Source organism: Microcebus murinus, chromosome 13 (genome assembly GCF_040939455.1).
Source record: "Microcebus murinus isolate Inina chromosome 13, M.murinus_Inina_mat1.0, whole genome shotgun sequence".
Classification (NCBI taxonomy): domain Eukaryota; kingdom Metazoa; phylum Chordata; class Mammalia; order Primates; family Cheirogaleidae; genus Microcebus; species Microcebus murinus.
The window spans coordinates 64,016,118-64,030,301 of record NC_134116.1 but is presented as its reverse complement, the minus strand read 5'-3'; the positions used below and the strand labels follow the sequence as shown (position 1 = coordinate 64,030,301).

Sequence of the window (14,184 nt, the reverse complement as noted above, 5' to 3'; positions counted from 1 at the left end):
TAGCCTTGTTAAGTTCTCCGTCTACTACTCCCTGTTTCCAAGAAAAGGTCTTGGGCCCTTCTTCTACTGACAGATCCCCCAATTACAGAGATTTCAAAAGTAGTTATTAGATCTATTATTAAATAACACATTAATCTTATTCTCTGTAGAACTAAAATATCTCTAAGAATACAAGCTTAAATAAAGTGAAAGGTAAATATCTGTAAATAGCTTCTTATATACCTTAAAAAAATAAGTTAAGCAAATAAAACTTGGCCTTAAACTATATATTTCTTAATCTGGTTCATTTAAAGTAGACTTTTCAAATTTAAATATATGGCAATTTAGCTATTTCTTAACGTCTATGAAACAGGTATATCAAAGAAGACTAGAGATTAGTCTGCCAAGTATTCCTTTGATTAGTAGTTGTATAAAATTTGTAGGGTTTTACCTCCTTTTTTTTTTTTTTGAGATAGAGTCTCACTCTGTTGCCCAGGCTAGAGTGAGTACTGTAGCATCAGTCTAGCTCACAGCAACCTCAATCTCCTGGGCTCAAAGCAATCCTACTGCCTCAGCCTCCCGAGTAGCTGGGACTACAGGCATGCACCACCATGCCTGGCTAATTTTTTGTATATATATTTTTAGCTGGTCAATTAATTTCTTTCTATTTTTAGTAGACATGGAGTCTCGCTCAGGCTGGTTTTGAACTCCTGACCTCGAGCAATCCTCCCGCCTCAGCCTCCCAGAATGCTAGGATTACAGGCGTGAGCCACGGTGCCCGGCCTATCTCCTATTTTTAAAGAGATGTTAAATGAAAACTATCCTATATCACTAAGGGTATTAAGTGCCTAGTATCTTAGATTATACTCCAAGAATTGTAGTATAATTAAAGAAATTCAGAATTTGTAAGGGTGGTTCTTAGGATATATAACAAGGTTAATATTTTTAAACTCACTTTAAAATTGGGAGACTTTATATCAATCCACAATGGACTCAAAGACAGAAAATAAAGTCAAGAAATTTAGAATACATAGTGAATAAGACTATTTATGATTGTGTGTATACTCAATTGCTACTAAACACTACTTTTTAAAGATATACACAAAGAATTCACAAAACATGACCTTATAAGGCCACAAAGAAATCAGTAAATTTCAAAAGAAGAAATGGTACAAGTTTTATTCACTGACCACAACAAAATAAAACTAGAAGTTACTTTTAAAATTTTCAACAGATAAGCAAATGTCTTTTTAAAAGCTCCATTAATACTTGAAAACTAAACAAAAAAAGAACATTCTTCCAAAAATTATTTGGACAGAAAAATTAAAAGTACAATTACAGGGACTTCTGCTTCAGGGTATGATGGAGTATAGATTTACTCTTCCATCTTACATAACTGGACAAAACATATAAAACAATGGTTTTCAGACACTGGACATAAGGCAGTTCAGTTCAGTGATCCCTTAAAGAAAGGAAACAAACAAAGTAAGTCTTACCAACTATCCCAGGCTGCAGAGCATGAAGGGGAACCCAAACACAAGTTGAAGAAAAAGAACTGAGAATTTAGGTAGGCCAATGTGACTAGCATTCACAGAATGAGCACCAGAGAGGAGAGATCTGCAAAGAAAGTCCTGGAGATCTGCAGAGGGTTCCCCTCAAATCTTCATCAGAGAGCTGATCAGCACATCAGCTGATCAGCCTGTGAGAAAACCAAGGCCAAAAAATGAACCACTGGCAAGGAGCTGGCAAAAAAAATTCCCAGTATTCACACAGGGCTGGGAATAGTTCATGTTTCCAATAGCAGGAGTAAAGAGATCTCATAATATACAGAAACTCAGAAGGGTACTCAGAAGGATATTGCCTTAGTGCAGGACCAAATTAGTCCTACATTGAAGTTTGCTCTGGTCCTTCCTAATAGAGCTTACAAGAAAGCTTTAAAAGGAATGAATTCTTTCCAAATAACTGCATCCTAGAGTAGAATTCAAAAATATTTATACAAATTTTTTAAAATTTTGCACACAACCTAAAATTCACAATGTCTGGCATCCAGTCAAAAATTATCAGGCATCTGCTCAAGTAGGGAGTGAATAATTAAAAAAAGAAAAAAAGCTACCAGGCATGCAAAGAAGCAGGAAAATACAATGCATAATAAAGAAAAAAACCAATCATTAGAAAGAAACACAGATATAGCACAAATAATGGAATTAGTACACAAAGACATTAAAACAACTGCTATAAATATACTCCATCAGTTCCAGAAGGTATAAGAAAGATAAATATGTTAAAAGAGACATAGAAGATACAAAAAAGGTCCAAATCAAATGTCTAGGGATTAAAACTACAATTTCTGAATGAACACTAATTCTATTTTATAGAGTGAAGTGTTGCCCAATTCTGAATGGCAATTAAGGTCAATTGAAACCTTTTTTCAAAAAAAACCCCACAATTTCTGAAATGAAAATTATTCCAAATGGCATGAACAGATTGCACACTGCAGAAGAAATGATTAGTAAACCTGAAAGCATAGTAATAGAACTTATCAAAATAAAACATTAAAAGAAAAAAATTTTTAAAAATGAACAAAGCATCCTTGAGCTATGGGAAAACTTCAGACAGCTTAATATATAATATCTGAATCCCAAAAAGGAGAGGGAGAGGGAAACAGAAAATCATGCTTGAAGAAATAATGGCTGAAAAATTCCCAAATTTAATGAAAATTATAAACCTACTGATCTAAGATCAATAAACTCCAAACACAAGAAACATAAAGAAAACAATACCGAGGGAGCATAATAATCAATACTTAAAAACAGTGGCAGGAAGATATCTTTAAAACAGTTTGCTGAAAAAAAGACTATCATGAAAGAAAGAAATGAGAGCAGACATCAAAAACAATGCAAGTCAGAAGAACATCATCTTCAAAGTACTGAAAGAAAATAACTGTCAATATCTTTCAGAAATGAAGACACAGAAAGCTGAATTAATCATCAACAGATGAAAACCACAAGAAATGTTAAAGAAGGACCTTTCTTCAGGCAGAAATATTATACTAAATGGAAATATTATACTAAATGGAAATTTTCATAAAGAAATGAACAGCACTAGAAATAATAAACACATAGGTAAATATACATTTTTCTTCTTATTTTAAAAATCCCTTTGAAAGAGAATTTACTTTTAAAGCAATAATAATAATGTGTTTCAGGATTTGTGACATATGTAGAAGCAAGATTATTACAACAACACAAAAATCAGGAGAGAGAAAATGGAAGTATATTCTTGGAGGTAGACTATGATAAGTTAAACATGTATACCAACAGACAAATAAACCCCAAAGAGATATAGCTAATATGCCAATAAATAAAATGAAATAATAAAAAATACTAGTACTAATTAATCCAAAAGATGGCAGAAAAAGAGAAAAAGGGGGAAAAAGTACAGAAGGAAAAAGAAAACAAATAGTAAGACAGTAGATTTAATTCCTCTACAATTGGATTTTCACTCCTCTTTACTTCCAGGTTGCACACCTGTGGATCTGGGTGCTCAGTGGGACCCACAGCAGTGTCAACAGGGAAGCCCTGGGGCAAGAAGCAAGGGTCTTGCAGAATGGCAGGAGATGAAGCTGTATAAAGTTATACCCGCATGAGACCTTGCATAACATTGAAATGAGACCAGTCCCAGAGGATCTGGGATGGTACATAGAGGTATCTAAAATAATTGCTCAAATTTTCCCAAATTGGCCAGTACAAATCCTTTTAAGATGGCTCTTGCATCCTTTAGATATATGCCATTAATCTTTGAACTTTCCTTGCTTTCTAGTTCAACAAAATGACCCTGGCTCACCTTGTATTTACCTCATCCCAGATCTGGAATGAGCCCTTTCTCCAGGTAGCCTTAGTTCTTTTTAGTGAGGAAAGGTATTTAGAAAAAATTTGGGCACCAGGATTATTCATTGCTATTGGGATGTCACTGCTTCTAGACCTTTCAGTGGTCAAAGGTAGGAAGTACATTTTTAAAAATCATTAGTTTGTGTTGATAATTTCAATTCTAATCCATCATTATAGCATTTGAACTCTACTTCTTTGATCTTATATTCACCTTCTCTTATACTAAAAAGCTTTGTTCTAATAACACATTAACATAATGATGTATTTGCCTTATCAACATATCTAATACAGATTCGCAATAACAATAGCAAAATTACTAACAATAAAACTACTGAATGAAATCTAAAGCATTCTTTGCAGTTAACTATTTAATAATTTAACTTTTAATGTAATGGTTAGTGTATGACTGCCATTAGTCAGTCCTAACGTCAAAATGTTGAATTGTTTTACCTGTTATACAAACAAAATTTCTATTTTACACTGACAATTGAAAGAAATTTCATAAAATGAGACTTTAACTTCCTTTTTATTAAGTAGAGATTGCAACAACTTATACGTGATGTTCAATGGACTTGTTTCAGCTATTGAGCAAAAGCATAAAGATCAAAACTGTAAATGATGTACATAGATCAAGTTATAGTCTAACAACATCACGACGTGCTAAATAAGCAATGATTCTACAGTTACTCGAATACAGAAGAGCAATGGGAAAAATTATGTCTTACTTATATATGGTAGCATAACTATGCAGAATTCTAAATTACTCCTCCACCGTAGCAGTGATATTTACATTATGGAGTGTTATAAGGCTTAAAATCCATCTTGCATATACCTACTGTAACAATTCACTAGTAATAACTAGTTACAGAATTTTTTAAGGCACATTAAATTGATTAGTCCAAAATTAAAATATTGGTGGTTAAAAAAGAGTTAATTGTCAACAATAACAATGACAAAAACTGGTTTGTCATGCTCAAAACTTTAAAAAATTGAGACTCTAATATGTAAAATACTAAACACAAAAAGACACATTTTTGCGATTAACTACACAAGCTACATCTGCAATTTAGTGCTATTTGGTTAAATTAATGTTAATTTTATTTTGTTGGTTTTAGACTTGTTTATATTCAATTAATAAATTTGTTTCTATCTAAATATATAAAAGATATAAGCAAAAGTGTATCAACTAAAATTCTTTGGATTGTAAGCAACAGACTCAATGTGAATAAATTTAGCAAAAAGGGAATTTAAGGATCATATAACCAAAAAAGGCCAGAACTAGAGCAGTGTTTCTCAGCTGGTAGAGATTTTGTCCCCCACTCCATGCAGGGGATATTTGGTAGTCTCTGGAGAGCTTTCTTTGGTTGCCACGATTGGGAATCTAAACTGGCATCTAGTTGGTAGAGGCCAAGCATGCTGCTAAACATCCTACAATCAGAGAATATACACTCCCAACAAAGAATCATTCAGCTAAAAATGTCAACAGTGCCAAGGCTGAGAAACTCTGGATTAAAGTTAACTTCAGCCTGAGCTTAAACAATGTCATGAGAGACATTTCTCTTTCTACACTACTCTCTCCTGTGTTGTCTTCACTCACAGTTGAGCTCTCTCCAAATGTTGGCAAAGAAGGTCCCTGAGAGACTACATGACCTCAGTCTTCATGATCTCAAAAGGAGAGAAACTCTTGGGCCTCTCTCTTAATAGCCATACCAATCTCTGAAAAATGACTCTGGCCCTGCTCAGGCAACCAACCATTGGCTAATAGAAACCATAAGAAAGAGATACTCTTATTGGCCAGCTTCACTGCGGTATGTATGAGTGCTAAGTGACTGAAGTCCAATGAGGAGGAGAAAGGCAGAGTGAGGTTCACATATGTGACCCGAGAGACTGACTATGGAAAGAACAACTTTAAGTCTTCTATGAAGCTTACTTTGAGGCATTAACTAAAAAGTTGAGTGATATTATATGTATTATAATTTAACTGCAAAGAGTGTACAGTTGGATTCACTCAGTTACATCTGTGTATTATATAATACCATTCCACAACCCAACCTGGTTGCTCAGCATCCACACCCACCCTTTCCCCATATCCATATTTGCAAGAATAGTCCTGCCTAGCATTAGGTAAGTTTTCCAAATGAGATTAACAGTGTGCTCACCCTTGCTCAAACTTGTCTACCTATGCATCCCGTTCCAAGATCTCCATTGGTTATATGCTCTTAATCAAGCTTGAAGTATTAATAGCTTCTTAAGGTCCAGCATCCTATAGCTCAATTATAAATTTAACCCACCCCCAACACATACACACATCTAACAAGGCAAAAGGAAAGCGGGATACCAGCAATAAATACTCCTACGTGAAAAAGGAGAGGTGAAGAAACAGCAATACATAGGATATTTTGCTGTATAGGAAGAGCAAGCTTCCCTGCCTGGGAAGGGAAATGAGACAAGTTCCTTAGTTACCAAACTAGCGGCCTCTGGTTCTGTTCTCTGGGAGACTCTCCCCTATCAATTGTCCTCCAAAGTCACATTTGAGAGGGCACCATGGAATGTTCCTGGGTGGGAGCTTTCCTGTTGAAACAGTCCATTGTTTTGAGGTCAGTTTTAAGGGCCTAGAAGTTACCAAGAGATAGGACATCAGATGCCTTTATTTCTCAGGCTTGAATTTCTTTGAAAATACAACTGTTGTAGATTTTTGACTGGCTTTTAATCTCTTTGCCTTTTGTCTTCTACTAATCAAAGCAGGAAATTGTTGAATCTGGACCTGCTGCTATGGCTTTTGTCTCTAACAGGTCTCATTGCTCTGTCCACTACTTAAGCTAACTGCTTCCATCTCGGCCTCTTCTTCCAAACAAATGGGGCTAACATGCCCCTTAAACCCAGCCTGCACCACAGCAGATTGCTGTTTATTCCAGGCTTGGCTGTTATCTCTGACAGGGAAGAAGTGGCAAGAGGTGCTTGGGTGTTCAGGCTTCTCCTAACTTCTAAGCATATCTTTCTTACACTTTCTGCCTCTCTGCTTTTGCTCATACTAATTTAGCTCAGGGCTGTGAGCACATCAGAGAGACAGATAGGCAGAAACAATGCTTAGGAAGTTCTTAAACTCTCAGATTTAGTACATGCTCTTTTAGTTTCTCCTTCCCATATAAGCTAATTCTTTGCCTTCTATTCAAAATCCTTTGACTCAAATTCTATCCAAGTGGGGCTTTGCAAAGCCATATATTGCCATACTTCTGATTATGATTCATTTCATTTACCAGTAACGTTGCTAATTTACAATATCATTATCCCGAGGAAGGCAACATTAAAATCTGGCAACCCAGCCAGGCACAGCAGCTCAGACATGTAATCCTAGCACTTTGGGAGGCTGAAGTGGGAGAATCGCTTCAGGCCAGGAATTCGAGACCAGCCTGGGCAACACAATGAGACCCCCATCTCTACAAAAAAATAAAATTAGCCATGTGTGCTGGTGTGGACCTGCAGTCCCAGCTACTCAGGCAACTGAGACAGGAAGATCACTTGAGCCCAGGAGTTCGAAGTGGCAGTGAGCTATTAAGCCACCATTGTACTTCAGCCTGGGTGACACAGCAAGACCCTGTATCAAAAAATTGAATAAAGAAATAAATAAATAAAAATCTGGCAACTGGAGAGTCTTAAATAAGACTTCCATTCTCCTTAATTGGACTTTACTCTATTCTTGAATCACTCAGCACTTTTTATTGCAGGAAGGCAGAAATTTTATAGCCTGTCCTCCTTACCTGGCCTGCATCTTTTATAAAACCTCTAGCCAAGTATATTCATTTATTTATTACTTAAAATAATAAACTCCACTTGTCAATTCTACACTTCCCATCATACATATCCTTCTGTATGAAAAGGGGTCAGTTTCCACACTTTCCCCACATTCTTTTCTCCTGATCAATACCTGTAGTTACCTAAACAAATAATAAAGGTTTTTTTGTATTTTTTTAAATTATACTTCTAAGGTTGGTGAAGGTGCAATAAAACAAGAATTTGGTTAGAATGTAAATTTGTGTAATTTTTCTGCAGGATAGTGTCAATAAGTTGCAAAAGTCTTAAAATATACCTTTTTACTCAGTAATTCAATGTCTAGAAATTTATGCTAAAAAAGTAATAATAAGTATTCAAGAAAGCACATACAGGGATGTTCATCACATCCTACTTATAGAAAATAAAAGAAACAATGTAAAAGCCCCAAACTAGGGGATTGATTATATTTAACGAAGGTACACATGGGGTACATGTGGCATGTGCACCGACCAATCAAAGCAGATGTCCAAACAACCAGCATAGTCACAGGCCATTCAACACACCTGCTGAACACTGGGTGGAATTCATTCATCCATACAGAATATTAAGGTCATCTTCTTTAAGAATATTTAAAGACATGGGGATATATACTTTTTAAAAACCCAAGATGCTAAACTTAATAAAGAGTATAGGTCAGGTGTGGTGGTTCACACCTGTAATCCTAGCACTCTGGGAGGCCGAGGTGGGAGGATCACTCAAAGTCAGGAGTTTGAAACCAGCTTGAGCAAGAATGAGACCCCATCTCTACTAAAAATAGAAAGAAATTAATTGGCCAACTAAAAATATATAGAAAAATTAGCTGAGCATGGTGGTGCATGCCTGTAGTGCCAGCTATTCAGGAGGCTGAGGCAGAAGGATTGCTTGAGCCCAGGAGTTTGAGGTTGCTGTGAGCCAGGCTGATGCCACACTACTCTAGCCCAGGAAACAGAATGAGACTCTGTCTCAAAAAAAACAAAAAAAAACAAAAACATATAAAAATAGTAACACAGTTTTCTTTTTTTTTTTGAGACAGAGTCTCGCTTTGTTGCCCAGGCTAGAGTGAGTGCCATGGCGTTAGCCCAGCTCACAGCAACCTCAAACTCCTGAGCTCAAGCGATCCTCCTGCCTCAGCCTCCCACATAGCTGGGACTACAGGCATGCACCACCATGCCCAGCTGATTTTTTTCTATATATATTAGTTGGCCAATTAATTTCTTTCTATTTATAGTAGAGACGGGGTCTCGCTCTTGCTCAGGCTGGTTTCGAACTCCTGACCTCGAGCAATCCGCCCGACTCGGCCTCCCAGAGTGCTAGGATTACAGGCGTGAGCCACCACGCCTGGCCTAGTAACACAGTTTTCTACATGTTAAATGGTTAATAAATGCTACAATAAATATGGCACTTTACCGTGAAAAAGACCTGACATTTGCTGTGAATGTAGGGAGTTAGAAGGGTTGTAACTTGTGAGTTATTATAAAAGAGTAGGAGTAGGGTTCTATGAAATCAGCTGGAAAGTTGTAATGCCAAATATATGAGTATGACTCATAAAACATACAGTACAGTGTGGTAGATGTGTGAGTTGTATGCATGTGTGCATTCGTGTATTTCTATATGGCTTGGTTCAGATGGGTAGTTTTCCACACTCGTGGTGTTTCTCACAAATGAAACTGCACAGAAACACAATACATTCACAATACATTGTTGCCTAATATATCAATCATGTTGGACAAATTTGTGTTTTCAAAACAAGTGTTACAACAGAAATGACTATTATTTTTACCATAAAATGTACGTATTTGTATCTGTTAAGAGTACAGTAAAAAATACTATGAACCTATCGTTGTAATTTTGCTAATATGGGCAACCATAGTTTTTTAAAGCAGTATTATATTTACCTCTCTTATTTCCACTGTCTTTTTTTTCCTCACTGCTCACTCCTGTTTTTGTTTCTCTATTTTTCTCTATTCATAAGTCCACAGTATAGATAGAAAATATCATAGCTATGTATGGCTTTAGTAGCCCAAAAATAGCATTTGATTTAATCTTCAACAGCCTTATTCCAAGAAGGAAGTCCCAAAGCAAAGAACCTGTTCCCCATCTTTTCTCCTAGAAGCTTTTCATACTGTGTTCCTTCTCATCCTTTTCTTTTCTTTTTCTTTTTCTTTTTCTTTTCTTTTCTTTTCTTTTTTTCTTTTTGACACAGAGTCTCACTCTGTTGCCCAGGCTAGAGTGCCATGGCATCAGCCTAGCTCACAGCAACCTCAAACTCCTGGGCTCAAGCAATCCTTCTGCCTCAGCCTCCCAAGTAGCTGGGACTACAGGCATGCACCACCATGCCCAGCTAATTTTTTCTATATATTTTTTGTTGGCCAATTAATTTCTTTCTATGTTTAGTAGAGATGGTGCCTCGCTCTTGCTCAGGCTGGTTTCCAACCCCTGACCTCAAGCGATCCTCCCACCTCGGCCTCCCAGAGTACTAGGAGAATGAGCGCTCCCAGAATGAGCCACCGCACCTGGCTTATCATTTTCATTTCAAACAGAATTAACCAAGTGGCCCTAGAAGTTGCTTAAGATATTCAAATTGTTTTTATAAAAACAGAATACAGAAGAAATGCTATACGAGAAATGCTTTAGAAGTGTACAAGGTGCACAGAAATGAAAGTTAATTGATAGAATGAAATCCACATTTACAAATGCCTATTGTTAATCCTAGACCAAATTTAGACACCTTTAAAAGGTCTTATAATCAACCTCAACAAGATAACAAAGCTTAATTATTCTGGTTTCTGTCTTAGACTACACTGCTCCCCATCTCCTTCTTTTTTTTTTTAGGAAGGAAGAAGCGGAATAACAAAAATTAGATGTCACCCCTATTCCCATTGGCTGTATCTCTAAAACGCAACAGCAGTCTTTGAACGGTGAGAAAGAAGTCATTTTTTTTCTAACTTTCCGTCAGTCCTCTGGGCCCCCTGCTGGTACTGGGCTGCAATGGCAGCTGTTATACTTAGCCCCCAGTGATGAGATCTACTATGCCAGTCCAGAGACTGACTACACTGCCTTGTTTCCCTAATGCCAAGATAGTATATATCTATATGTATTTAATGATAAATATAGACATGGTATATTCTCTGAACGCCTTTATGTGATAAGTTGTTGTAAACATTCTTTACATTATCAAGTGGTCAGAGACTTTGGAGTCAGTCAGACCAGATTTAAATGAAAACTGACGGTGCATAAGCAACATATCTTTAAATTGGAGATAATAATATGCATTTCCAGGACTGGTTGTGAGGATCAAGAGGAATAATACACCTGCTGCCTGGCACTCAGTAAGTGCTAAATGTTAGTCATTGCCCTACTCATAAAATAAAAAACCAACTCCAGCATATATTAAAAGTACATAAGTCCACTTTGGATTGCCCTGCCACTACTCTGGAACAAAGCAGATCCACTAGAGGAGTTGTAAGCAGTGTGCATATAAGCTTCATTTATTAAACACTTAAGCAGAAACAAAGTGCTATACTAGGCGCTCCAGAAATACATACTTCCATATATCAACAAACCATTAATTATGTGTTTAGGGACTTTCAAATTTGCACTATGTACCAACCAGATCAAAGCAATTCCATTAAAAGAAGTGTTACTTACCACAGATGCAGCACTAAAAAAACAAACCAAAAAAGCATAGGACAGGGATACAGAAACCCTGAATTTCAGTCTAGCTTCATCATCTGTTTGCCATGTCCCCTCAGAGAAGTCAATGAACCTCTCTAAGCTTTGCTCGCTATACATTTAGGGAGAAATACTTCATCCAGAGGGGTGGATAAATGTGCTAGATGGCCCAGTATTTTGAGGACACCTGGTCTAGAAGATGCATAGATTAACTATCAAGTAATACATTTGGGCAAAGAAAAGGTACCCCTTCCTCCAGGCAGATGCAGCCCTGTGCCAGCCTGGCACATGGTTTGGGGGGGATATGGGGTATAAGCTGGATTTCAGCCCCCACCCTCTCCCTTGGCCGGGGGCCTTTGGGCAGCACACAGACCATATACAACTAAATGCAGTGGCCCTGAACACTGTACAATGGCAAAGCTCTGTTACAACTTTATCACCACTTCAATATATAGAATTCATTCATCCAACCATCTGAAGGCAATCTGCTCTTCGGGGATACAGAGTGGAATAAGAAACTTATAAGACATGTACCAAAATACCTAAGTGCAAGGCAAAAAGTTATGAATCACAAAGAAAGGACCAAGGAAATACTATAAAAATTCAGAAGTGCCAAAAACCACTTCTACCTTAAGGAATTAGGGAATGTTTCACAGAGAAGGGAGCATCAGAGCTCACTTTGAATGATCGGCATGGTTTGGTCACATGAAGACAGGAACAAAGAAGATTGAGAAGTGCCAAATGTAAATAACAAATAATAATTTAGTTTGTCAGAAGCAAATGCTACGTGAATGATAGTAAAAAACAAAAAACTGGAAAAGCAAGCCGGGGTCAGAGTATGAAGAACCTTACTATTAGAATAGTGAGTTAATTAATTTGTGGGCAAAAGGGAGCCATGAGGTGATCAGAATTTTCTTTAATGGATATGAATTGGGCATTGCATTAAGAAGAATCAAAAGGGAAGAGAAAGAGATGATTAAATTACAGGCAATTGCAGCTGTCCAGGATGGCAGCGTAGGTAACTGGGCAGTGGGAATGAGAAGACTACGTGAGTATCAGAGAGAATAGGTGTGATAACTGAATACATGTGGATGGCAATTTAGAGAAAAGTTAGATGACAATGCGTTTCCATGCCTGTGGGAAAGAGTAGATGGGTAATATCTTTAAAGCAAATAAGGACCACAGGAAAAAAGGCAAATTTTACAAAATAACCAGCTGCTTGATACGTAACAAGTCTAAGGTGCCGCAAAACTTCTGGATATCGATGCCTACAGACAGGTGAACATATAGAACTAAAACTTGGAAAGAAACAGAGCTGGAGCAATGTATCGCAGGTCACCCATTGAGCTAGTGGAGTATGAGAGAGATCAACAAGAGAGCCAAGGACAAAACTTTAGGGAACCCCTATAGGTAATAGTAGAAAAAATGGTGACTAAAGACACTGTGGTTAGACAGGGAAAGGAGAAATAGCAAAGTATACCATCGCTATGACCAAAAAAAGAGACCTTTCAAGAACAAGAAGCACTCAATGACACTGACTGGTACAGAGCAGTGACAAGCACCCTGCCAACCCTGTAGTCTAATTTTTTTTTTTTTTTTTGAGACAGAGTCTCGCTTTGTTGCCCAGGCTAGAGTGAGTGCCGTGGCGTCAGCCTAGCTCACAGCAACCTCAAACTCCTGGGCTCAAGCACTCCTTCTGCCTTCAGCCTCCCGAGTAGCTGGGAATACAGGCATGCGCCACCGTGCCTGGCTAATTTTTTCTATATATATTAGTTGGCCAATTAATTTCTTTCTATTTATAGTAGAGACGGGGTCTCGCTCTTGTCAGGCTGGTTTAGAACTCCTGACCTCAAGCAATCCGCCCGCCTCGGCCTCCCAGAGTGCTAAGATTACAGGCGTGAGCCACCGCACCCGGCCCCTCTAGTCTAATTTTTAAGTCCCCCTTTTAATACTTGCAAAGCAATGATATCAGAGAAAAAGGGGCCTTCAAAGAACCACTCAGGGCAAGGAAGGGGAACTTTAAGAATTCACAGTCCCTAAAATTCCTAAAGACATAAGCTGGTAGTCATAGGGACCAAGCCAGGCTAGGACCACCAGAGCATACTACACTATGGCAAAGCATCAAGCAAGCCAGCACTTCTGGGAAAGTGATAATATTAGTTTTGATCCAGCTAGCATAGCTCATCTGCCATGCCATGCCTGGAACATTGTATGATAGGTTGGAGTCTCAGTAGTACCTGACATAACAAATAGGTCAGAGCAAATTTAGGACTATAAGAGGTTATAGATGAGGGAATGGAGAAATGAGACAAAATGACCGTTTCCAAGTATTGGATATGAAATGAAAGGATGGCTTGAAAGGCTTAATGAAAGAAGTTGTGCAGCTCTCCTTTTTTTTTTTTTAAACTTCAAGCTCTCAGTGGATTGAGTGGAACAAACAGGAGGAAGATACAAGATGAGAAGAGATAATTAATGGACCATGATTCTTTAGCCCACAATGGAAAGGTTCAAGAACATTATTAGAAAAGTTAACCTTCAAGAAGAATGACAAATATTTTTCTAAAATGAGAAGGAAAGGCCAGGCGTGGTGGCTCATGCCTGTAATCCTAGCACTCTGGGAGGCCAAGGTGGGAGGATTGCTCAAGGTCAGCAGTTCAAAACCAGCCTGAGCAAGAACGAGACCCCATCTCTACTAAAAATAGAAAGAAATTAACTGGCCAACTAAAATATATAGAAAAAATTAGCTGGGCATGGTGGCACATGCCTGTAGTCCCAGCTACTCGGGAGGCTGAGGCAGGAGGATTGCTTGAGCCCAGGAGTTTGAGGTTGCTGTGAG

At 37.8% G+C, this 14,184-nt stretch overlaps 1 protein-coding gene across 6 annotated transcripts in view; it reads right to left on the bottom strand.

The window, feature by feature from the left end:
- Positions 1-14,184, bottom strand: part of CAB39L (calcium binding protein 39 like) — a 111,462-nt gene that overhangs the window by 75,208 nt on the left and 22,070 nt on the right. The window lies entirely within an intron of this gene.